General features: G+C 39.1%; 1 long non-coding RNA gene and 1 pseudogene across 1 annotated transcript in view; one reads left to right on the top strand and one right to left on the bottom strand.

Moving 5' to 3' along the window:
* Positions 1-25,231, bottom strand: part of LOC143688585 (uncharacterized) — a 90,377-nt gene that overhangs the window by 31,209 nt on the left and 33,937 nt on the right. The gene's annotated exons all lie outside the window — the stretch shown is intronic.
* LOC143685686 (m-AAA protease-interacting protein 1, mitochondrial pseudogene) lies at positions 21,120-23,532 on the top strand (annotated as a pseudogene).

The following is a 25,231-nucleotide window of genomic DNA, read 5'->3' on the forward strand; positions in this document are numbered from 1 at the left end:
AGAGGTTAGAGGGAAGTAACTGAAACTGTAGAGCTGTGTTCTAGTAGCCATGTTTCTTTAAGATGATTGTATAATGATATAGCTTTCACAATGTGACTGTGTGATTGTGAAAACCTTGTGTCTGATGCTCCTTTTATCTACGGTATGGACAGATTAAAAAAAAACCTCACACTTCTGAGTCAAGATGGTGGCTTAACAACGTGCACATTTTAGTTCATCCTTCAGAACAACTATTAAATAACCAAAAACAGTACATAACAGCTCCTGGGGCCACGTCAGTGACCAGACACACAGCATATCCCAGTCTGGACCAGCTGGACCAGCTGCGAGCACCTCCAGAACTGTGAGTTCCCAAAGGTGCAGCGGCCAGAGCCCCTCCCCCACAGGCCGCTTCCCAGAGGGGAAAGGAAAGGACTTTACCAGCAGCAGGGACTGGGCACAATCAAATGCCAATTATGCAACTAATTAACAAATTCTGACTACTAAAAATAGGCCCCCAGCTTAGGTGAACCTGATCAAAGCAGAGGTTGCTCATTTTTGCCCCGGCGCCAAGGGCGCAGGACTGACAGAAAAAGGGGGAAAAAAAAGAAGGAAATAGGTTTTTGTGGCTGTGTATCTACAAAGGCTTGACTGCCTCTGGATACAGCGGCAGGACTTTTCAGGCTGCAACTGCCCCAGGCAGAGGCAGAAGTGAGCTCTTTTGGGGGCTTGTCTGGAGCCTGTGCCTTCCCCAGGGGAGAGGTGAAGCCCCATCCGGGTGGAATCCCTCCATCAAGGAATTCCAACACCAGGGCTTGGTAATTTGAAGCCATTAAAACCAGCCTACATCCTCTCCTCTGTCTCCACCATGCCCCCAGCAGGGAGAGTCTGCCAAAGTTAAAGGTACCGCATCATCTTATGCTGGTGGGACCTGCAGTCAGACAAGCGCCACATACTGGGCAGGATAAGAAAAACAGAGTCCAGAGACTTCACAGGAAAGTCTTTCAACCTGCTGGGTCTCACCCTCAGGGAAAACCAACGCAGGTGACTCTTTCCTCCTGATAGGAGGCCAGTTTGGTCTGGGAAAATCGGGCTGGGGTCTAAAATACCTAAGTAGACCCTCCTAAGTGTCGGGGGGAAAGGCACCATACAAGCAGGGCAAGAAACAAGAAAACAAGAACTGAAAAATTCTCCTCTGTTAAACAAAACTTAAGCTAAAGGTCCAGATAAAGCTGAACGGAATGTCAAAGAACAGACAGACAACAAATTCATCCAGCAAGAAAACCCTAGATAAAAGAAGTGAAAGCAATCCCCAGAATAAACTAATCAAGGTAATTAAATGCCTAGATGCCAGCAAAAAATAACAAATCACACTAGGAAAATTGAAGATATGGCCCAGTCAAAGGAACAAACCAAAAATTCAAATGACATATGGGAGCTGAAACAATTAATTCAGAATGTACGAACAGACATGGAAAACCTCATCAAAAACCAAATCAATGAATTGAGGGAGGATATAAAGAAGTCAAGGAAAGAACAAAAAGAAGAAACTGAAAGTCTGAAAAAACAAATCACAGAACTTATGGGAATGAAAGACACAGTAGAAGAGATGAAAAAAACAATGGAAACCTACAATGGTAGATTTCAAGAGACAGAACATAGGATTTCAAAACTGGAGGAAAGAACATCTGAAATCCGACAAGAAACAGAAACTACAGGAAAAAAAATGGGAAAATATGAGCAGGGACTCAGGGAATTGAAAGACAATATGAAGCGCACGAATATACATATTGTGGGCATCCCAGAAGGAGAAGAGAAGGGAAAAGGAGGAGAAAAACTAATGGAGGAAATTATCACTGAAAATTTCCCAACTCTTATGAAACACTTAAAATTACAGATCCAAGAAGTGCAGCGTACCCCAAAGAGAATAGATCCAAATAGACATACTTCAAGACATTTAATAATCAGAATGTCAGAGGTCAAAGAGAAAGAGAGGATCTTGAAAGCAGCAAGAGAAAAGCAATCCATCACATACAAGGGAAGCCCAATAAGACTATGCGCAGATCTCTCAGCAGAAACCATGGAGGTGAGAAGACAGTGGGATAATATATTTAAATTATTAAAAGAGAAAAACTGCCAACCAAGAATTCTATATCCAGCAAAATTGTCCTTCAAACATGAGGGAGAAATTAAAACATTTTCAGAGAAAAAATCACTGAGAGAATTTGTGACCAAGAGACCAGCTCTGCAAGAAATACTAAAGGGAACACTAGACTCAGATACGAAGACAGAAGAGAGAGGTGTGGAGAAGAGTGTAGAAAGGAAGACTATGAGTAAAGGTAAAAAGAAGGAAAATTAAATGTGACATATAAAATCCAGAAGGCAAAATAGTGGAAGAAAGTACTACCCATGCAGTAATAACACTGAATGTTAATGGATTAAACTCTCCAATCAAAAGACATAGTCTGGCAGAATGGATTGAAAAACAGGACCCATCTATATGCTGTCCCTACTGAAAGGACACAAGGCCAGGGACACAAATGGACATTTACACACCAATGTTTATAGCAGCATTATTAACAATTGCCAAGAGATGGAAACAGCCAAAATGTCCATCAACAGACAGTTGACTAAACAAACTGTGACCTTTACATAAAATGGAATATTATGCAGCTGTAAGACAGAATAAAGTTATGAAGTATGTAACAACATGAATGGACCTTAAGGACATTATGCTGAGTGTGATTAGCCAGAAACAAAAGGACAAATACTGTATGGTCTCACTGATATGAACTGACATTAGTGAATAAACTTGGAATATTTCCTTGGTAACAGAGACCATCAGGAGATAGAAATAGGGTAAGATATTGGGTAATTGGAGTGAAGGGATAGAGATTGTGCAACAGGACTGAATATAAAAACTCAGAAATGGACAGCACAATACTACCTAACTGTAATACAATTATGCTAAAACACTGAATGAAGCTGCATATGAGAATGATAGAGGGAGGAGGGCTGGGGCCTAAATGCAATCACAAAGAAAGATAGACGATGAAGATTGAGATGGTGTAATCTAGGAATGCCTAGAGTGTATAATGATAGTGACTAAATGTACAAATTTAAAAAATGTTTTTGCATGAGGAAGAACAAAAGAATGTCATTACTGCAGAGTGCTGAAAATAGATAGTACTTAATATTTAAAAATTTCAACTAATGTGTAAGACTAAAGCAAAAAATGTTTATTTGGTACAAATCTATGCTTTGACTAGTGCATCTCCTAATATAACATATGTAGATAGTTGATTGAACACCTTAAGTACATGAAACTTTGTATAGGAGATGAGATTTTGTTGGTTTGTCCAGGTGATGCCCTGATGAATCCCGAGTGATCTGATCAGTGAGTGGAAAAGTATTTGCAAAGTCCCCTTTGGGGAATGGTGAGAACAGGGGAAAACTCAACTTCCCCAAGTTGAATTCTTGATATTCTCACAAGCAGTGTGGACAACCAAAGCTATAGGCTGAGGCCCCAGTCTTGGGGTTTGTTCATATGAAACTTAACCCCACAGGGGATAGATCAAGTCTACTTAAAATTAAGCCTAAGAGTCACCCCCAAGAGAACCTCTTTTGTTGCTCAGATGTGGCCTCTCTCTCCCGCCAACACAGCAAGCAGGCTCACCACCCTCCCCCTGTCTACGTGGGACATGACTACCAGGGGTGTGGATCTTCCTGGCAGCGTGGGACAGAAATCCCAAAATGAGCTGAGATTCAGCATCAAGGGATTGAGAAAAACTTTAGAATGAGCTGAGACCCAGCATCAAGGGATTGAGAAAACCTTCTCAACCAAAAGGGGGAAGAGTGAAATGAGACAAAGTGTCAATGGCTGACAGATTCCAAACAGAATCGAGAGGTTATCCTGGAGGTTATTCTTATGCATTAAGTAGATATCACCTTGTTATCCAAGATGTAATGGAGAGGCTGGAGGGAACTGCCTGAAAATGTAGAGCTGTGTTCCAGTAGCCATGTTTCTTGATGATGATTGTGTAATGATATAGCTTTCACAATATGACTGTGTGATTGTGAAATCCTTGTGTCTGATACTCCTTTTATCTACCTTGTCAACAGATGAGAGGAACATATGGAATAAAAATAAATAATAGGGGGAACAAATGTTAAAATAGATTTAGTTTGAAATGCTAGTGATCAATGAAAGGGATCAGTAAGGGGTATGGCCTGTAAAATTTTTTTTTTCTTTTCGTTATATTTTTCTGTTGTCTTTTTATTTCTTTTCTGAATTGATGCTAATGGTCTGGGAAATGATCATGATGATGAATATGCAACTATGTGATGATATTGTGAATTGCTGAGTGTATGTGTTGGGAATGTTTGTGTTCTTGTAATTTTTTTTAATTATAAAAAATTAAAAAAAAAAACTCAGTAAAACCCAGAATGACATTTAAGAAAAATTTACATCTCTTTCAAATAAAGAACTAACAGCACACAAGGAATGGAAGAACCTTCCGTATTTGAAGATGTTACACTCTGGTAGAACTTCATTCCTTCATTTTAAAATGGAATTAAAATTCATTCCATTTTAATGGACAATTAATATTCTGTTATACGTAGCATTTTGTTTATCCATATTACATTGTTTGTGAATCTATTGATGAACACTTTGGTTGCTTCCACATTTTGACTGTCGTGAATTATGCTGCTGTGAACATTCATGTATTAGGTTGCGTGTGAGTTCCTGTTTTCAGTTCTCTTGGATCTATACCTAGGAGTGGAACTGCTGGGTCAAAATGTTCAACTTTTTTTTTAATGTTTTTTTAATTGTGAAATATAATATATATACAAAAAAGCAATAATTTTCCAAGTACATTTTAACAAGTAGTTTTAGAACATATTTTAAACTCTAGTATGGGTTACAGTTCCAAGATTTTTCATTTTTTTCTTCTAGCTGCTCCAAGACATTGGAGACCAAAAGAAATATCAATATAAAGATTCAATACCCATACTCTTTTGATAAACCCTACCTTTTCTGTATAACTCCACCATCATCTTTTTGGTTTTGTTTGTTTTTTCTTTTTTATTAATTTTTAAATTAAAAAAATATATAACAACAAACATAAACATTCTTAACTTATGATCATTCCCATTCTACATATATAATCAGTAATTCACAATATCATCACATAGTTGTATATTCCTCATCATGATAATTTCTTAGAACATTTGCATTGACTCAGAAAAAGAAATTTAAAAATGACAGAAAAAAATTCATACATACCATACCTCTTACCCCTCCCTTTCATTGATCACTAGCATTTCAATCTAAATTTATTTTAACATTTAGGGCAGGCCACGGTGGCTCAGCAGGCAAGAATGCTCGCCTACCATGCCAGAGGACCTGGGTTTGATTCCTGGTGCCTGCCCATGTAAAAATAAATAAATAAAATTTATTTATTTTAACATTTGTTCCCCCTGTTATTTATTTTTATTACATATGTTTTACACATCTGTTGATAAGGTAGATAAAAGGAGCATCAGATGCAGGTTTTCACAGTCACACAGCTACATTGTGAAAGCTATATCATTATACAACCATCTTCAAGAAACATGGCTACTGGAACACAGCTCTACAGTTTCAGGCACTTCCCTCCAGCCTCTCCACTACATCTTGACTAATAAGGTGATATCTACTTAATGCATAAAAATAACCTCCAGGATAACCTCTCGACTCTGTTTGGAATCTCTCAGCCATTGACACTTTGTCTCATTTCACTCTTCTCCCTTTTGGTTCAGAAGGTTTTCTCAATTCCTTGATGCTGAGTCTCAGCTGATTCTAGGATTTCTGTCCCACGATTTTGCCTTCTGGATTTTATATGTCATATCTAATTTTCCTTCTTTTTACCTTTACTCATAACCTTCCTTTATACACTGTTCTCCACACCTCTTCTGTTCTGTCTTTTTGTATCTGTCTCTAGTGCTTCCTTTAGTATTTCTTGCAGAGCTGGTCTCTTGGTCACAAATTCTCTCAGTGATTTTTGTTCTGAAAATGTTTCAATTTCCCCTTCATTTTTGAAGGACAGTTTTGCTGGATGTAGAATTCTTGTTGGCAGTTTTTCTCTTTTAGTAATTTAAATATATCATCCCACTGTCTTCTCACCTCCAGGATTTCTGCTGAGAAATCTACACATAGTCTTATAGGGCTTCCCTTGTATGTGATGGATTGTTTTTCTCTTGCTACATTAAATATTCTCTTTCTCTTTGACCTCTGAGATTCTGATTAGTAAGTGTCTTGGAGTACATCTATTTGGATCTATTCTGTTTGGGGTATGCTGCACTTCTTGGATCTGTAATTTTAAGTCTTTCATAAGACTTGGGAAATTTTCAGTGATTATTTCCTCCATTAGTTTTTCTCCTCCTTTTCCCTTCTCTTCTTCTTCTGGGACACCCACAACACATATATTTGTGTGTTTCATGTTGTCATTCAATTCCCTGAGTCCCTGCTCATATTTTTCCATTCTTTTCCCTATATATTTTTTTGCTTGTCAGATTTCAGATGTCCCATCCTCCAGTTCACTAATCCTATCTTCTACCTCTCGAAATCTGCCATTGTAGGTTTCCATTGTTTTTTTCATCTCTTCTACTGTGCCTTTCATTCCCATAAATTCTGTGATTTGTTTTTCCAGATTTTTGATTTCTTCTTTTTGTTCATTCCTTGCCTTCTTTATATCCTCCCTCAATTTCCTGATTTGGTTTTTTATGAGGTTTTCCATGTCTGTTTGTATATTCTGAATTAATTGTTTCAGCTCCTGTATGTCATTTGAATTGTTGGCTTGTTCCTTTGACTGGGCCATATCTTCAATTTTCCTAGTATGATCTGTTATTTTTTGCTCACATCTAGGCATTTAATTACCTTACCTAGTTTATTCTGGAGGTTGTTTTTACTCTTTCACCTAGGATTTTATTCCTGGGTGACTTTGTTTCTATCTGTTCTTTGACATTCAGTTCATCTTATTCTAGATCTCTAGCATAGGTTCTGTTTAACTGATCAGAAGTCTTCAGTTCTTGTTTTTTTGTTTCTTGCTCTGCCTGTATGGTGCCTTTTTTCCCACCCCTTAGGAGGGTCTATGTAGGTATTATAGACCCCAGCCCCATTTTCCCAGACCAAACTGGCCTCCTCTCTGGGGGAAAGAGTCACCTATGTCAGTTTTCCCTGAGGGTGTGACCCATCAGATTAAAAGACTTTCCTATGAAGCCTCTGGACTCAGTATTTTTCCTATCTGCCCAATATGTGGTGCTTGTCTGCCTTCAGGTCCCACCAGCATAAGGTGATGCAGTGCCTTTAACTTCAGCAGACTGTCCCTGATGGGGGTGTGGTGGAGACAGAGGAGAGGTTGTAGGCTGGCTTTAATCACTTCACTTTTAGTAGTCAGAATTTGTGAACTAATTCCACAATTGGTGTTTGGTTGGGCTCAGCCCCTGCTGCAGGTAAAGTCTCTTTCCTATCCCCCCTGGGAAGCAGCCTGTCAGGAGGGGCGCTGATTGCTGCGGCTTGAGGACTCACGGTTCTGGGCGGGCTCGCAGCCAGTCCAGTTGGTCCAGACTGGGGTACGCTGTGTGTCCAGTCACTGATGTGGCCCCAGCAGTTGTTCTGTACTGTTCCTGGCTTTTACTAGCTGCTCTGGAGGTCGAACTAAATCCCACACCTCACTAAGCTGCCATCTTGGCTCTGTCTCCACCTTTTTGTTTTTTGATGTTTTTTTGGGGGGAGGTGCATGTTCCCAGAATTAAATCCAGGTTTCCCACATGGAAAGTGAGTATTCTACCACTGAACCTCCCATGCACCTCCACTAGCAGCTTTAATCCTTCTCCCACTCTTTACGGATATTTGGGCTATGCCTATTCTAACTTTGCTATGTTCAGCTTTTTGAGGAACCACCAAACTGTTTTCCATAGCAATTGCACCATTTTTCATTCTCACTACCAAAAGCACGAGAGCTCCAATGTTTTACCATTCTTGCTAGAACTTATTTTCTGTTTGTTTGGGTTTTTAATTATAGCCATCATAATAGGTGTGAAGTAGTATCTCAGTGCAGTTTAATTTGTATTTCCCTAATGATTAATGATATTGCACATCTTTTCAGGTGTTTATTGGCAATTTCTATATTTTTGGAGAAATGTCCATTTGAATTCTTTGACCGTTTTTGACTTGGGCTCTTATTGTTTTGGAATTGTAGGGGTTCTTAATGCATTTTAAATATCAACCTCTTTCAAGATATATGATTGGCCACCATTTTCCCATTGTTTTTTCACTCTTTCTCTCTCTCTCTCTCTCTCTCTCTCTCTCTCTCTCTCTCTCGCATGGGCATGGTCTGGATATCAAACCCGGGTCTCTGGCATGGCAGGAAAGACCTCTGCCACTGCACCACCATTGCCCACGCTTTTTTTGCTTTTTATTTTGAAGGATGTTGCAAAGAAATGCACAGAAAAGACTCCTGCACTCTTCTCCCAACCTTCCCCAGTGTTAACATCTTAAACAACTGCAGTACAATATTTAAACCAAAACATTGTCATTGGTATAATCCATAGTGCTCATTCAGATTTCACCAGTTTCACATACACCTGTTGTGTGTTTGTGTCTGTGCAGGTATCGCTGCACATGATTTTATCAGTGTGTGTAGCCTTACATAACTACCATCACAGTTAAGACAGCCAAGTGCATCATCACTTCAGAACCACCTTGTTTACCCCTTTATAACCATGCGTATCCCCTCTCCCCCATCTCTGATCTCTGATTAATTTATTTTCCATTTCTAAAATGTTATCTTTTTAAAAATGTTATATAAGCTTTCACAATGTGATGGTGTGATTGTGAAAACCTTGTGTCTGATGCTCCTTTTATCTACCTTGTCAACAGATGAGTAGAACATATGGAATAAAAATAAATAATAGGGGGAACAAATGTTAAAATAAATTTAGTTTGACCCGCTAGTGATCAATGAAAAGGAGGGGTAAGGGGTATGGTATGTAAAATTTTTTTTCTGTTTTTGTTTTATTTTTTTGTTGTCTTTTTATTTCTTTTTCTGAATTGGTGCAAATGTTCTGGGAAATGACCATGATGATGAATATGCAACTATGTGCTGATATTGTGAATTGCTGAGTGTATGTGTTGGGAATGTTTGTGTTTCTTTCTTGTAATATTTTTTTAATTAATAAAAAATTATATAAATGGAATCATACAATATGTAAACTTATGAAATTGGTTTTTTTCACTCAGCATAATTTCCTTGAGGTTCATGCCAGTTGTTGCCTGTATCAATAGTTTGTTCTTTTTGATGGCTGAGTGACAGTCTGAGGTTTGAATGTACCACAATTTGTTTAACTACTCAGCTATTGAAAGATATTTGGGTAGTTTCCAGTTCAGGCTATTACTAATAAAGCCCCTAAGAATATGCATCTACGGGTTCCTGCATGAAAAATGTCATTTCTCTGAGATAAATGCCCAAGAATCTGAGCGATGGATTGTACAGTAAGCCCACTTTTAGCTTTTAAAGGAGCTACCAAACTGTTTTCCAGAGTGGCTGTATCATTTCACATTCCCACCAGTAACATGGGAGTGATTCCACTTCTCCACACCCTCACTAGCATTTATATTATCACTGCATTTCATTTTAGCTGAGTTTATTTCTATTTATTTATTTTTAACATTTTTATTGTTAAATCTTCACGCACACACATTCCATACATGGCGGACAATCAATGGCTCGCAATATCATCACATAGTTGTGCATTTATCACCTCACTCTCTTGATAGTGTCCTATGTTGCACAAAAGTTTTTAATTTTAATGAAATCCAACTTATCTACTTTTGTTTTCCCTTGTTTTTCTTTTGTTACCTATGCTTTGGTATCATATATAAGAAACCATTGCCAAATTCAAGATCATGAACATTTGCCCCAATGTTTTCTTCTGAGTTTTACAGTTTTAGCTCTTAAATTGAGGGCTTTGGTCCACTTTGAGTTAATTTTTATATATGGTGGTGTTTCAGTTTGCTAGCTGCTGGAATGCAGTATACCAGAAATGGAATGGCTTTTAAAAAGGGGAATTTAATAAATTGCAAGTTTACAGTTCTAAGGCTGAGAAAATGTCCCAATTAAAACAAGTCTATAGAAATGTCCAGTCTAAGGCATCCAGGGAAAGATACCTTGGTTCAAGAAGGCTGATGAAGTTCAGGGTTTTTCTCTCAAGTGAGAAGGCACATGGCAAACACAGTCAGGGTTTCTCTCTCATCTGGAAGGGCACATGGTGAACACAGCATCATCTGCTAGCTTTCTCTCCTGGCTTCCTGTTTCATGAAGCTCCCCGGGAGGTGTTTTCCTTCTACATCTCCAAAGGTCGCTGGCTGGTGGACTCTCTGCTTCTCATGGCTATGTCATTCTGCTCTGGTCTCTCCGAATCTCCAGCTTTCTCCAAAATGTTTCCTCTTTTATAGGACACCAGTAAATCAAGACCCACGCAAAAGGGTGGAGACATGTCTCCACCTAATCCAGTTTAACAACCATTCTGTTTTTTTTCTTTTTTTTTTTAATTAAAAAATATTAACAAAACATTTAGAAATCATTCCATTCTACATGTACAATCAGTAATTCTTAATATCATCACATAGTTGCATATTCATCATTTCTTAGTACATTTGCATCGATTTAGAAACAGAAATAAAAAGACAACAGAATAAGAATTAAAACGATAATAGAGAGAAAAAAAAAAACCTATACCTCACATGCAGCTTCATTCAATGTCTTAACATAATTGCATTACAATTAGGTAGTATTGTGCTGTCTGCCGGATATAATTTCGGCCCCGTTCCTCTAGCTCTCTGCCTAGCAACCCCTAACATCATATTCAAGCCATCCCATTAGGCCCTCTGCTCTCGCCACACCCAATCCCTCGCTGACACCCCTGGCCTCTTCACCAATCATGCGGCCCCCCTAGCCCCACCAAATCCCCCAGCCCCCAAGCTCCCTCTCTAGCGGCCTAATAAGGTCATAATTACCCCGCAGCCAATCAGCAAACCCCATCTAAATTCTCGCCCCCAACTCCGCCCTCCTAAACCTCTGTATATAAGCTGTTGTACTTCCTGTAATAAACGTTCTGGTGCGCACGCCTTGCCAGCTCCACCAGTACCCACGAGTCGTCTTTTGTCTCGCGTGCCCTCCACACCTCCGAGCCCCCAGGGAAACCGGCACGTTTCCCCCCCCAACACCACTGGAAAGAAGACCCCAGGCAGGAGACCCGATACGCAGGACTCCCGCAGCTGTCCATTTCTGAGTTTTTATATCCAGTCCTGTTGCACAGTTTGTATCCCTTCAGTTCCGATTACCTCTTCTCTCTCTTTTTTTTTTTAAATAACGGAAAAAAAGAAATTAACCCAACATTTAGAAATCATACCATTCTACATATGCAATCAGTAATTCTTAACATCATCACATAGATGCATTATCATCGTTTCTTAGTACATTTGCATCGGTTTAGAAGAACTAGCAACACAACGGAAAAAGATAAAGAATGTTAATATAGAGTAAAAAATAATAGTAATAATAGTAAAAACAAAACAAAACAAAAACCTATAGCTCAGATGCAGCTTCATTCAGTGTTTTAACATGATTACTTTACAGTTAGGTATTATTGTGCTGTCCATTTTTGAGTTTTTGTATCTAGTCCTGTTGCACAGTCTGTATCCCTTCAGCTCCAATTGCCCATTGTCTTACCCTGTTTCTACCTCCTGCTGGACTCTGTTACCAATGACATATTCCAAATTTATTCTCGAATGTCCGTCACATCAGTGGGACCATACAGTATTTGTCCTTTAGTTTTTGGCTAGACTCACTCAGCATAATGTTCTCTAGGTCCATCCATGTTATTACATGCTTCATAAGTTTATCATGTCTTAAAGCTGCATAATATTCCATCGTATGTATATACCACAGTTTGTTTAGCCACTCTTCTGTTGATGGAGATTTTGGCTGTTTCCATCTCTTTGCAATTGTAAATAACGCTGCTATAAACATTGGTGTGCAAATGTCCGTTTGTGTCTTTGCCCTTAAGTCCTTTGAGTAGATTCCCAGCAATGGTATTGCTGGGTCGTATGGCAATTCTATATTCAGCTTTTTGAGGAACCGCCAAACTGCCTTCCACAGTGGTTGCACCATTTGACATTCCCACCAACAGTGGATAAGTGTGCCTCTTTCTCCGCATTCTCTCCAGCACTTGTCATTTTCTGTTTTGTTGATAATGGCCATTCTGGTGGGTGTGAGATGATATCTCATTGTGGTTTTGATTTGCATTTCTCTAATGGCCAGGGACATTGAGCATCTCTTCATGTGCCTTTTGGCCATTTGTATTTCCTCTTCTGATAGGTGTCTGTTCAAGTCTTTTTCCCATTTTGTAATTGGGTTGGCTGTCTTTTTGTTGTTGAGTTGAACAATCTCTTTATAAATTCTGGATACTAGACCTTTATCTGATATGTCATTTCCAAAAATATTGTCTCCCATTGTGTAGGCTGTCTTTCTACTTTCTTTTTTTGTTTATTTAATTTTTTTATTAATTAAAAAGATTAACTAACACAACATTTAGAAATCATTCCATTCTACATATGCAATCAGTAATTCTTAATATCATCACATAGGTGTATGGTCATCATTTCTCAGTACATATGCATTGATTTAGAGAAAGAAATAGCAAGACAACAGAAAAAGAAATAAAGTGATAACACAGAGAGAAAACAAAAATAAAAATAAAAAGTACAAAAATATATGAGAAAAAAAAAAACTATAGCTCAGATGCAGCTTCATTCAGCGTTCCAACATAATTACATTACAGTTAGGCAGTATTGTGCTGACCATTTTTTTTTTTCTTTTTTTTAGACATCATACCATTCTACATATGCAATCAGTAATTCTTAACATCATCACATAGATGCATGATCATCGTTTCTTAGTACATTTGCATCGTTTTGGAGGAACTAGCAATATAACCGAAAAAGATATAGAATGTTAATATAGAGAAAAAAATAAAAGTAATAATAATAAGAACAAAACAAAACAAAACAAAAACCTATAGCTCGGATGCAGCTTCATTCAGTATTTTAACATGATTACTTTACAATTAGGTATTATTGTGCTGTCCATTTCTGAGTTTTTGTATCTAGTCCTATTGCACAGTCTGTATTCCATCAGCTCCAATTACCCATTATCTTACCCTGTTTCTAACTCCTGCTGAACTCTGTTACCAATGAAATATTCCAAGTTTATTCTCAAGTGTCGATTCACATCATTGGGACCATACAGTATTTGTCTTTTAGTTTTTGGCTAGACTCACTCACCATAATGTTCTCTAGGTCCATCCATGTTATTACATGCTTCATAAGTTTATCCTGCCTTAAAGCTGCATAATATTCCATCGTATGTATATACCACAGTTTGTTTAGCCACTCGTCTGTTGATGGACATTTTGGCTGTTTCCATCTCTTTGCAATTGTAAATAATGCTGCTATAAACATTGGTGTGCAAATGTCCGTTTGTGTCTTTGCCCTTAAGTCCTTTGAGTAGATACCTAGCAATGGTATTGCTGGGTTGTATGGCAATTCTATACTCAGCTTTTTGAGGAACCGCCAAACTGCATTCCACAGTGGTTGCACCATTTGACATTCCCACCAACAGTGGATAAGTGTGCCTCTTTCACCGCATCCTCTCCAGCACTTGTCATTTTCTGTTTTGTTGATAATGGCCATTCTGGTGGGTGTGAGATGATATCTCATTGTGGTTTTGATTTGCATTTCTCTAATGGCCAGGGACCATTGAGCATCTCTTCATGTGTCTTTTGGCCATTTGTATTTCCTCCTCTGAGAGGTGTCTATTCAAGTCTTTTTCCCATTTTGTAATTGGGTTGGCTGTCTTTTTGTTGTTGAGTTGAACAATCTCATTATAAATTCTGGAAACTAGACCTTTATCTGATATGTCGTTTCCAAATATTGATTCCCATTGTGTAGGCTGTCTTTCTACTTTCTTGATGAAGTTCTTTGATGCACAAAAGTGTTTAATTTTGAGGAGCTCCCATTTATTTAGTTCCTTCTTCAGTGCTCTTGCTTTAGGTGTAAGGTCCATAAAACCACCTCCAATTGTAAGATTCATAAGATATCTCCCTACATTTTCCTTTAACTGTTCTATCGTCTTAGACCTAATGTTTAGATCTTTGATCCATTTTGAGTTAACTTTTGTGTAGGGTGTGATATATGGGTCTTCTTTCATTCTTTTGCATATGGATATCCAGTTCTCTAGGCACCATTTATTGAAGAGACTGCTCTGTCCCAGGTGAGTTGGCTTGACTGCCTTATCAAAGATCAAATGTCCATAGATGAGAGGGTCTATATCTGAGCACTCTATTCGATTCCATTGGTCGATATATCTATCTTTATGCCAATACCATGCTGTTTTGACCACTGTGGCTCCATAATATGCCTTAAAGTCAGGCAGTGCGAGACCTCCAGCTTCGTTTTTTTTTCCTCAAGATGTTTTTAGCAATTCGGGGCACCCTGCCCTTCCAGATAAATTTGCTTATTGGTTTTTCTATTTCTGAAAAATAAATTGTTGGGATTTTGATTGGTATTGCATTGAATCTGTAAATCAATTTAGGTAGGATTGACAACTTAACTATATTTAGTCTTCCAATCCATGAACACGGTATGCCCTTCAATCTGTTTAGGTCTTCTGTGATTTCTTTTAGCAGTTTTTTGTAGTTTTCTTTATATAGGTTTTTTGTGTCTTTAGTTAAATTTATTCCTAGGTATTTTATTCTTTTAGTTGCAATTGTAAATGGGATTCGTTTCTTGATTTCCCCCTCCGCTTGTTTATTGCTAGTGTATAGAAATGCTACAGATTTTTGAATGTTGATCTTGTAACCTGCTACTTTGCTGTACTCATTTATTAGCTCTAGTAGTTTTGTTGTGGATTTTTCCAGGTTTTCAACGTATAGTATCATATCATCTGCAAACAGTGATAGTTTTACTTCTTCCTTTCCAATTTTGATGCCTTGTATTTCTTTTTCTTCTCTAATTGCTCTGGCTAGAACCTCCAACACAATGTTGAATAATAGTGGTGATAGTGGACATCCTTGTCTTGTTCCTGATCTTAGGGGGAAAGTTTTCAATTTTTCCCCATTAAGGATGATATTAGCTGTAGGTTTTTCATATATTCCCTCTATCATTTTAAGGAAGTTCCCTTGTATTCCTATCCTTTGAAGTGTTTTCAATAGGAAAGGATGTTGAATCTTGTCAAATGCCTTCTCTGCATCAATTGAGATGATCATGTGATTTTTCTGCTTTGATTTGTTGATATGGTGTATTACATTAATTGATTTTCTTATGTTGAACCATCCTTGCATATCTGGGATGAATCCTACTTGGTCATGATGAATAATTCTTTTAATGTGTTGTTGGATACAATTTGCTAGAATTTTATTGAGGATTTTTGCATCTATATTCATTAGAGAGATCGGCCTGTAGTTTTCTTTTCTTGTAATATCTTTGCCTGGTTTTGGTATGAGGGTAATGTTGGCTTCATAGAATGAATTAGGTAGTTTTCCCTCTGCTTCGATTTTTTTGAAGAGTTTGAGGAGAGTTGGTACTAATTCTTTCTGGAATGTTTGATAGAATTCACATGTGAAGCCGTCTGGTCCTGGACTTTTCTTTTTAGGAAGCTTTTGAATGACTGCTTCAATTTCTTTACTTGTGATTGGTTTGTTGAGGTCATCTATGTCTTCTTGAGTCAAAGTTGGTTGTTCATGTCTTTCCAGGAACCCGTCCATTTCCTCTAAATTGTTGTATTTATTAGCGTAAAGTTGTTCATAGTATCCTGTCATTACCTCCTTTATTTCTGTGAGGTCAGTAGTTATGTCTCCTCTTCCATTTCTGATCTTATTTATTTGCATCCTCTCTCGTCTTCTTTTTGTCAGTCTTGCTAAGGGCCCATCAATCTTATTGATTTTCTCATAGAACCAACTTCTGGCCTTATTGATTTTCTCTATTGTTCATGTTTTCAATTTCATTTATTTGTGTTCTAATCTTTGTTATTTCTTTCCTTTTGCTTGCTTTGGGGTTAGCTTGCTGTTCTTTCTCCAGTTCTTCCAAATGGATAGTTAATTCCTGAATTTTTGCCTTTTCTTCTTTTCTGATATAGGCATTTAGAGCAATAAATTTCCCTCTTAGCACTGCCTTTGCTGCATCCCATAAGTTTTGATATGTTGTGTTTTCATTTTCATTCGCCTCGAGGTATTTGCTAATTTCTCTAGCAATTTCTTCTTTGACCCACTCGTTGTTTAGGAGTGTGTTGTTGAGCCTCCACGTATTTGTGAATTTTCTGGCACTCTGCCTATTATTGATTTCTAACATCATTCCTTTATGGTCCGAGAAAGTGTTGTGTATGATTTCAATCTTTTTAAATTTGTGAAGACTTCCTTTGTGACCCAGCATATGGTCTATCTTTGAGAATGATCCATGAGCACTTGAGAAAAAGGTGTATCCTGCTGTTGTGGGATGTAATGTCCTATAAATGTCTATTAAGTCTAGTTCATTTATAGTAATATTCAGATTCTCTATTTCTTTGTTGATCCTCTGTCTAGATGTTCTGTCCATTGATGAGAGTGGTGAGTTGAAGTCTCCAACTATTATGGTATATGAGTCTATTTCCCTTTTCAGTGTTTGCAGTGTATTCCTCACGTATTTTGGGGCATTCTGGTTCAGTGCGTAAATATTTATGATTGTTATGTCTTCCTGTTTAATTGTTCCTTTTATTAGTATATAGTGTCCTTCTTTGTCTCTTTTAACTGTTTTACATTTGAAGTCTAATTTGTTGGATATTAGTATAGCCACTCCTGCTCTTTTCTGGTTGTTATTTGCATGAAACATGTTTTCCCAACCTTTCACTTTCAACCTATGTTTATCTTTGGGTCTAAGGTGTGTTTCCTGTAGACAGCATATAGAAGGATCCTGTTTTTTAATCCATTCTGCCAGTCTATGTCTTTTATTGGGGAATTCAGTCCATTAACATTTAGTATTATTACTGTTTGGATAATATTTTCCTCTACCATTTTGCCTTTTGTATTATATATATCATATCTGATTTTCCTTCTTTCTACACTCTTCTCCATACCTCTCTCTTCTGTCTTTTTGTATCTGACTCTAGTGCTCCCTTTAGTATTTCTTGCAGAGCTGGTCTCTTGGTCACAAATTCTCTCAGTGACTTTTTGTCTGAGAATGTTTTAATTTCTCCCTCATTTTTGAAGGATAATTTTGCTGGATATAGGAGTCTTGGTTGGCAGCTTTTCTCTTTTAGTATTTTAAATATATCATCCCACTGTCTTCTAGCTTCCATGGTTTCTGCTGAGAAATCTACACATAGTCTTATTGGGTTTCCCTTGTATGTGATGGATTGTTTTTCTCTTGCTGCTTTCAAGATCCTCTCTTTCTCTTTGACCTCTGACATTCTAACTAGTAAGTGTCTTGGAGAACGCCTATTTGGGTCTAATCTCTTTGGGGTACGCTGCACTTCTTGGATCTGTAATTTTAGGTCTTTCATAAGACTTGGGAAATTTTCAGTGATAATTTCTTCCATTAGTTTTTCTCCTCCTTTTCCCCTCTCTTCTCCTTCTGGGACACCCACAACACGTATATTTGTGCGGTTCATATTGTCCTTGAGTTCCCTGATACCCTGTTCAAATTTTTCCATTCTTTTCCCGATAGTTTCTGTTTCTTTTTGGAATTCAGATGTTCCATCCTCCAAATCACTAATTCTATCTTCTGTCTCTTTAAATCTATCATTGTAGGCATCCATTATTTTTTCCATCTTTGCTACTTTATCCTACACTTCCATAAGTTCTGCGATTTGTTTTTTCAGTTTTTCTATTTCTTCTTTATGTTCAGCCCATGTCCTCTTCATGTCCTCCCTCAATTTATCGATTTCATTTTTGAAGAGGTTTTCCATTTCTGTTCATATATTCAGCATTAGTTGTCTCAGCTCTTGTATCTCATTTGATGTTGAGCTATTGGTTTGTTCCTTTGACTGGGCCATATTCTCAATCTTTTGAGCATGGACAGTTATCTTCTGCTGCTGGCATCTGGGCATTTATTCAGATTTCTCTGGGTGTTGGACCCAGCAAGGTTGTAAGATTTTTCTGTGAAATCTCTGGGATCTGTTTTTCTTATCTTGCCCAGTAGGTGGCGCACGTGGCACACGTTTGTCTCAAGTGTTTGGATGGGTCTCCCCCGGTCACCGATCTCCGCGGCCTGGGGATTTTGGATCCAATTCTCTCCGTTGGTTCAGGGGCCGCGCGTAGTGGGGGCGTCAGCTGCCACGGCTTGAGGGGACCCTGTGGCTGGTCGCAGGCCGCAGCGGGCCTGGGTGATTCCCCACTGGACCAGGAAGCCTCCCGCCGTGGGGGGGGGGCCACCGCGGCTTGGATAGCGCTCTGATCCGAGACTCGTATCCGCGGACTCGAAGCCGAGACTCGAAGCCGCCCGCAAAAGAGGGGCGCCGGCCGCCTCGGCTTGGGAAACTTGCCTCTCCGAGACTCTCAGCCGGCCTGGGAAGGAGGGAGGGAGTAGCTTGGACCGCCGCAGCTGCCGCTGATCGGGAAATCACGCACTGCTCGGGGGTCTCACCGCAGCCGAGTCTCGCAGTCAGACTAGCCAGCCCAGACTTTGGATAGCCCTCTGATCCGAGATTCGTAGCCGCGGACTCAAAGCCGAGACTTGAAGCCGCCCGCAAAAGAGGGGCGCCGCCTGCCTCAGCTTGGGAAACTTGCTTCTCCGATACTCTCAGCTAGCCCGGGAAGGAGGGAGGGAGTAGCTCGGACCACCGCAGCTGCGGCTGCTCGGGAAATCACGCGCCGCTCTGGGGTCTCACCGCAGCCGAGTCTCGCAGTCAGACTAGCCAGCCCAGACTTTGGATAGCCCTCTGATCCGAGACTCGTAGCCGCGGACTCGAAGCCGCCCGCAAAAGTGTGGCGCCGGCCGCCTTGGCTGTGAAGCTTGCCTCTCCGAGACTCTCAGCTGGCCCGGGAAGGAGGGAGGGATTAGCTCGGACTGCCGCAGCTGCGGCTGCTCGGGAAATCACATGCCGCTCGGGGATCTCACCGCAGCCGAGTTTCGCAGTCAGACTAGCCAGTCCAGACTGGGTTACGCTGTGTGTCCATTGCCTGCTGTAGCTCCGGGAGCTGTTCTGTACTGTTTCTGTTCACCTATTAGTTGATTTGGAGTCAGAGGAACTAAGACGCATGTACCTTACTAAGCCGCCATCTTGGATCTATTAACAACCATTCTTGATTGAGTCACATCTCCAGGGAGATGATCTAATTATAGTTTCAAATATACAGTACTGAATAGGGATTAGAAGAAACAGCTGCCTTTGCAGAATGGGATTAGGATTAAAACATGGCTTTTCTGGGGTACATACATCCTTTCAAACTGGCACAGGTGTGAGTAAGGTGCAACTTCATTCTTTCGCATGTGACTGTCCCATTGTCCCAGCCCCATTTGTGGACGAGATTCTTCTTTGCCCATGGAGTGGTCTTGACAACCTTATCAAAAATTAGTTAACCATTTTTTAGAAAGAATAATATGAGAAGGTCCTATGGTAGCCCATGACAAACTCTGGGATCTGTCCTGTAACCACTTGTTGAAGAGTACTTTGAAAATTATTGCTTTTTTATTTCTTTGCTTTGTATATATGTTATATTATACACTAAAAAAACTTTTAAAAAAATGAAAAATGTTATGGAGAGGGACAAACAGAAAAATACAAACTGCCTCTGCCTGAGGATCTTCTAAATCCCATGAGACCCATCAGTTCTTCCTGCAACTAAGCTTCAGTGACATTTGCCTGAATCCTTACAAATACGACTTTTCTTTGCGTTAACTTGAATGGGTTTCTGTATCTCGTATGCAGATGGTTCTAGAATAGCATACACCCATAGAGAAATAAATAATATCCTGCCTTTACGTAAAGTAATTACAATTATGGAAATTTCCCTCCCAGGGAAGGAGATTCTGGAACAGTACCCTCAAATCACATATATGAAGTTGCTGCCCAGACCCCTTATGTCTCTCTGTTGCCACCTCTGTCTTTATCTCTCCCCTAGCCCAACTTATTTTTTAAAGGCGTAACAATCAAGGATAATGAAGCATGTTTTTATACAAGTTTGAACTTTGTTTTCCTATAACTCTTTATGATGCCTAGCTTTTGGTTAATCTCTTGACAGTAAAGAAACATTAACTGTGATCTATGGTATGACATTTGTAGAAAGTTCTGGGTAAATGAATAAGCCAGAAGGCAATAAAATAGAAAAAGAAAGGGAATGACTTCCCCTCAACTTGTTGGTATTTAGTTGATACTGTTAATAACTAGTATGTTTGCTTTAATTAAAACCCAAAAACATTGATTTTTTTCTGGTTAAGGAAAAGTATCCATTTTAACTAGCTTTCTAAAGAATATGAATTTAATAAGTTTGAAATAAACCTGCCATCTACTGGGGAGGTACCTGAGGCTTATGAAATACATGATTATACCAAACACTGTAGGCTAAGTTAAAAAAGTGGAAAGAGGGCTAAAATATATTTTGTATGTTAACAAAATGTGTAATTTACTGCATCAATTCTGAATTTGGTTATTATAAATTTGTTCATATGCAGCATACTTATGGAATTGTATAATGAAAGCAATTAGACTTTAGTTTTCAACCTTCCTATTTGTAAATGGATTTAAGGTCATTTGATAGTCTAGGAACCAATTAAATATTTCTTTAATGGTTCGGGGAAAAAAAAATTAGTTAACCAGGCAGGTGTGGGTTTGTGTCTGGACTCAGAATTCTATTCCACTGATCAAAATGTCTATCCCCGAGCCGGGACCACACCGTGTTGATTACCGTTCTAGTACTGTGTGAATTAGAGCTGTGAGTGGTCCAAGTTTGCTCCTCTTTTTCACGATTGTTTTGGCTATTCTGAAGCCCTTGAAACTCTTTTTACTTTAGGGTAGATTTTCCCATTTCTTAAATAAGCACTGTTGGGGGGAACAGAAGTCATAAACATGGTGCTGATCGCGCGCCCCCTAACCCGCGGCTGCCCTCGGGGCCGGACCCTGTTCTCAGCACCGGCAGATGAGGCTGCTGTGGCCAGAGTTGGCGCTTCGTTGGGAGCAGCCGTTTCCACCCCCGTGGGCCTTGAAGCCGCCTGTTCGGACTCCAGGATCCTGCAGTCCACTAGGACCCCGCGGCCTCCCAGAATTTCCTTTTCTGCCTCATCAGCTGCAGGGCAGTGGAGCTGCCCCAGCAGCGCAGGGAAAGCACGGGGGTCCTGGGTTCCTCCCACACGGCCAGCTGGGTTCGCACTGGAATTTATGCTTTCCTTTTCTGGATCTCTCTCTCTCTCCTCTCTCTCCTCTCTCTCCTCTCTCTCCTCTCTCTCCCCTCTTTCCTCTCTTTCTCTTTCTTTACTTTTTTATTGTATAATATAACATATATACAAAGCAAAAATATAAAAAAGCAATAATTTTCAAAGCATTCTTCAATAGGTAGCTACATGAGAGCTCCAAGAGTTTGTCATGGGCCTCCATATGATCCTCTCAGATTTTTCCTTCTAGCTGCTCCAGAATATAGGAGACTAGAGGGAATAAATATTTTTTTTAACCATCACGATTGATTTTTTTTTTCATTTCGTTAAAAAAAAGCCATATATACAAAAAGGAAATAAATTTTAAAGCACAATGCAACAATTAGTTGTAGAACAGATTTCAGAGATTGGTATGGGTTTCAATTCCACAATTTTTAGGTTTTACCTAAAAATAATCATACTCATTTGTTAAACTCTACCTTCTCTGTATAACTCCACCATCACCTTTGATCTTTCTATCCCACTCTTTAGGGGTATTTGGTCTATGCCCATTGTAACTCTTTCATGATGGAAGGGGCTGTCAGTAATATGGGGTAGGGAGATGGAACTAGCTGATGTTCTGGAGAGGCTGGACCCTCTAGGTTTAGGACTTATCTGGTCCAGGGACCCATCTGGAGGTTGTAGGTTCCTGGAAAGTTATCCTAGTGCATGGAATCTCTGTAGAATTTTATATATTGCCCTAGGTGTTCTTTAGGATTGGCCGGAATTGTCCTGATTGGGGGTTGGCAGGTTATGATAGGTAGCAAGGTCTAACTGAAGCTTACATAAGAGCAACCTCCAGAGTAGCCTCTTGACTCTATTTGAACTTTCTCTGCCACTGATACTTTATTAGTTATATTTCTTTTCCCCCTTTTGGTCAGGATGGCATTGTTGATCTCACAGTGCCAGGACCAGGCTCATCCCTGGGAGTCATCTCCAACATTGCCAGGGAGACTCTCATCCCTGGATGTCATGTCCCATATAGGTGGGAGAGCAATGATTTCACTTGCAGAGTTGGGCTTAGAGAGAGTGAAGCCACATCTGAGCAACAAAGAGGTCCTCCAGAAGTAACTCTTATGCATACCTATAGGTAGGCTAAGCTTCTCCGCTACCTACATAAGATTCACAAGAGTAAGCCTCATGATCGAAAGCTTGACCTATTGATTTGGGTGTCCCTAAAGTTTGCACAGTATCAGGAGATTCTGTGGTATAATAGTTTCATATTTTTTCTCCCATCCCTCAAGGAACTTTGCCAATATGTTTTTTATTATCTGCTTAATATATTCTGGGATATATGCAGACATTACATTAAGCTACACAGGATTAAATGCCCTCATTTTATTCTGGACTTTCTGAGTTTTGATTGTTTCAGTGAGCTATCTAGACAGGTTGAGTTAGATTATGTGCTACAGAAAATTTGGGTTCTGGGCAAAGTAAACCTTTCTTATTTTGGTCTCATAGGGTACATGAGATTCTAAAATACAGATGATGATGTCTTCCTTACCCCTGTGTTCTGAATTACCTTAATCCTGACCTGACTGCTTTAGTTCTTATCTCTGAATACCAGGTTATACTTGTATAAAGGAGCCTCTAAAAATTTCTGGGCCTATTTTGACCAAGAGTTCAGTGCAGGAGAGTTCTCTGAGGGGTCCGAGCAGACTTCCGCTCATGTAGCTAAGTTGCTGTCACAGTGTAAATTTGATCTATTGGAGGAAGGGGTGCTACATGTATTGAAAGAAAAGGTTATTTCAATACCTGAAAACCACAAAAGTATGCTGGCTGCTGACATAGATGAAATTGTATATACATCAACAGGCAACATCTCTGTGTTCTATCACGAGAAAGGAAGGAAGTTTGTTAACAGCTGCAGATGCTTTTGATACCTAACCAGTGCCACATCCCCAGTGAGATTTTAAGTGGAGCCAGTCAGTCTATTCCAGGTTAAGTTGGGGGATCAGAACATGAAAACTAAACATCTTAGTGCAAGTTAAAAATTCCGGAGGGAGTTTGCAAAAGGAGTAAAACCTGACTCAACCATTGCACTGATCAAACACTCGAAGTTAGTAAAATAATATTTTTCTTGGAAAAATCAGTCTATGGATTTTTAGCAATTGCTGTGAAAAACGAAGGAGAAAAAATTGGGGGTTATTTGATCTTTTTTTAAAATTTTATTAATAAAATCAATCAATATACAACGCAAACATTCTTAACGTATGAACATTCCATACTTGGTGTGCAATCACTGGCTCACAATATCATCACATAGTTGTATATTCATCACCATGATCATTTCTCAGAACATTCACATCACTCCAGAAAAAGAAATAAAAAGAAAAAAGAAAAAACTCATACATACCATATCCCTTACCCCTCCCTCTCATTGACCACTAGTATTTTCTTCTACCCAATTTATTTTGACATTTGTTCCTCCTATTATTTATTTATTTTTAATCCATATTTTTTACTCATCTTTCCATACCATAGATAAAAGGAGCATCAGAACAAGGTTTTCACAATCACACAGTCGCACTACAAAAGCTATATCATTATACAATCATCTTAAAGAAGCAAGGCTACTGGAACACAGCTCTACAGTTTCAGGTACTTCCCTCTAGCCTTTCTAATATACCTTAAACTAAAAAGGGGTTATCTAAATAAAGTGTAAGAATAACCTCCAGGATAATCTGCCGACTCTATTTGAAACTCTCAGCCACTGACATTTTATTTTGTCTCATTTCTCTCTTCCCCCTTTTGGTCAAGAAGATTTTCTCGATCTCTTGATGCCGAATCCCAGCTCATCCCAGGATTTCTGTCCCACGTTGCCAGGAAGGTTTACACCCCTGGGAGTCATGTCCCATAGTGGGGGAGGGCAGTGAGTTTGCTTGTTGTGTTGGCTGAGAGAGAGAGGCCACATCTGAGCAACAAAAGAGGTTCTCTGGGGGTGACTGTTAGGCCTAATTTTAAGTAGGCTTGACCTATCTTTTGTGGGGATAAGTTTCATATGAACAAACCCCAAGATTGAGAGCTCGGCCTATTTGCTTTGGTGGTCCCCACTGCTTGTGAGAATATCAGGAATTCTCCACATGGGAAAGTTGAAGTTTCCTTCTTTCTCACCATTTGCCCAAGGGGACTTTGTAAATACTTTTTTATTCACTGTTCAAATCACTCTGGGATTTATTGGGGCATCACACTGGACAAACATACAAAATCTCATGCCTTACTCAAGTTTCCATGCACTTACGGTGTTGAATTAACCTGTCCACATAAGTTATATTAGGAGATGCATTAGTCAAAATATAAATTTTGTACCAAATAAACATTTTTTACTTTAGTCTCACACGTAAGTTAAAGTTTTAAAATATGTATTACCATCTGTTTGCAACATCCTGCAATATTGACATTCCTTTGTTCCTCCTCATGCAAAAACATTTTTTAATTTCTACATTTAGTCACTGTCATTGTACACTCTAGGCATTCTTAAATCATACCATGTCTTTATCATTTAACTTTCTTTCTGATTTCATTTGTGCCCCTAGCCCTCCTCCCTCTATCATTCTCACATTCAGCTTCATTCAGTGTACTAACATTATTGTACTACAGTAGGTAGTATTGTGCTATCCACTTCTGAATTTTTACAATCAGTCCTGTTGCACAATCTGTATCCCTTCAGCTCCAATTACCCAATATCTACCCTATTTCTATCTCCTGTTTGTCTCTGTTCTTAACTGAAATTCTCCAAGTTCATTCATTAATGTTAGTCCATATCAGTGA

The sequence above is a fragment of the Tamandua tetradactyla genome, chromosome 6 (assembly GCF_023851605.1).
Source record: "Tamandua tetradactyla isolate mTamTet1 chromosome 6, mTamTet1.pri, whole genome shotgun sequence".
NCBI classification, from domain to species: Eukaryota; Metazoa; Chordata; class Mammalia; order Pilosa; family Myrmecophagidae; genus Tamandua; species Tamandua tetradactyla.